The following is a 2,287-nucleotide window of genomic DNA, read 5'->3' as shown; positions in this document are numbered from 1 at the left end:
TGCGACAAGTTGGCTAGATATAAATATCTGACATTGCGAGGGAATAAAGAGGCGTTCTCTTTGAACTGTATGTTATTCCCAAAGACAGTGACAGGATAAATGTTGGCAGCTATCTTTGCTGATAGGAATCTAGAATAATGGATCAGTCTCAGCGGTAGAACAGCCTGAGTGACTGAGATAAGCAGAAATGTCTGCACGCAAATGCCTGTGAATCTGTGATCATTTCCACCTCAAGGACTGAATCACTTACTATATTCCAGAAAATGGCTTGCAATGTTTGCTGTGCTAAGGGGATCAAAAAAGTTGCAAAAACTGGATGAGTGCTAAGAAGTCAACAATGATGTCACTGAAATGAACTGTGGATGCTGGCAAATTGAAACAAAACAAAAAATGCTGCAGAAACCTAGCCAATCTAGCAGCATCTGTGGAGAGAGAAACAGAGTTCAAGTTTCACGCCTGATGTGCCTCCTCTTCAGAACAAACAATGTTGTTAAACTGCAAGTCAGGCTGTAGGTGCTAAATGATTTAAACCTGACCCAGTCTTTGAAATTCTTTTGCAGAGAAATGATCTCCCCATTTGTTTGATAGTGGCACTGAGATTGTGCTGTTGAAGTAGAAAGGACACTTTCTGTATCTCGTTGATAAATTGGTGTCTATTGCTCATCACTGAGACTGGGCGGGAGTTCTGATAGACTGCAATAGTCAACATAAAATACTGTTTTTTGAAGAACAGGGAGACTTTCTGCTATGCTAGGAATCAGATCACAATGATCCTCACTGACCATAACAGGGTTCAAACCAAGAGATTTATTTTTGTGACTAACACAGTCAAGATGTGGCATACTGTACTCACACAGTCCTGTCTTCATCACACCCCAGCTTCATGATTCTGAGTCAGAGAATCTCGATGTAGAAACATTTCCTCTATATGAGACAATCCACATTTTCTCTCAGAACAGTCCCAGCACAAGATTCAGTTAGTGAATCGTTGGAACAGGTAAAATCACTGGAAGTCGAGACTGCTTGAAGTGTAGTTACAGTTCTCACATACAGAATTGAACTGTTATTTGGATTGTTCATTTTAATCATTGATAGATGTGCCTGTAGTTTTCATTTGAAGTGGGAGCTGGAATGTTTCAGCCCTGAGAGATGTTTCTGAGGAACCATATGAGTGTTTACAGGGAGCTCCTTGGAAATGTGTCAGTGTTTACTGGGGACTCTGAGGGGGAAATTTGTCAGTGTTTCCGGTGAGGGTCAGAATGTGCCTAGAGGAAGGTGTCAGCGTTTACGGGAGGTGGGGGCGTCGCCTAGGAGAAGGTGTCAGTGTTTATTAAGGGTCCCCATTGAGTGTGAGAGTATTTACAGAGTGCCTTTGGAGAATTAGTATGGGATTCTGGTTTGCGGTTACTTTTTTGATCTTTAAGCGCCTTCCAGACCTTTGATTGTGAACACTGGGCCTACTTATGGGGATGCGAATGAGAAGACTTTAGACAGGTATTTGAGGGCAAAGGAATCTCTCTTTATTTCGGTGCATAGAGGTAATTATAATTTGAGAAATGGGTACCTCAGTAAATTCTATGAAGTTAACACAATATACTATGAAAAGAGATTACCACTATTAGACATTATTTACTGACATACAGAAAACAAACATTTACACTGTTCTCTGATGAAGAGTCTAGTCCCGAAACGTCAGCTTTTGTGCTCCTGCGATGCTGCTTGTCCTGCTGTGTTCATCCAGCCTCACATTTTATTATCTTGGAATTCTCCAGCATCTGCAGTTCCCATTATATCTCATTTACACTGTCTGCCTGAATTCCTCCCAATAGGGTCCCAATGTACAGCTATCGATGTTAGAGTTTGGGATCTTGGGGTTTATGCTCCCATCCCAGAATGTGGTTTTGAAGTCCCAGTGGTATTCTGGATCACCACACCTGGAGCCTGGATTTGGACTGTATGAGTTTTTACGTTTGGGTGAGTCAGCTGATGCGCTAAGGTGTGTTTTGGTGAGTTCCCGATTCTCTTCACCTTTGGGTTTGTGAACGGGTTTTCACCTCACGTTGTGACTGAGGACACGTGCCTTCGGTGAAGTCAGTGATTGATCATGTTGTCGGTGTCTGGTTTGGATGGTCTGGATCAGGTTCTTGCTGTTGGTGTTTTGGTTTCAGAAAGACCCGTGTTCGGAAGCACTTTGTTCAGATTCCTCCTCCCGTACGATCGGGGCTGGCAGTTATACTGACTGTGAGTCCCATTATCTTCAATCTGCAGTTTTCACTCTGCTCTTGAT

The sequence above is a fragment of the Stegostoma tigrinum genome, unplaced genomic scaffold, assembly GCF_030684315.1.
Source record: "Stegostoma tigrinum isolate sSteTig4 unplaced genomic scaffold, sSteTig4.hap1 scaffold_203, whole genome shotgun sequence".
Taxonomy (NCBI): Eukaryota; Metazoa; Chordata; class Chondrichthyes; order Orectolobiformes; family Stegostomatidae; genus Stegostoma; species Stegostoma tigrinum.
This window is presented reverse-complemented; position numbering follows the sequence as displayed.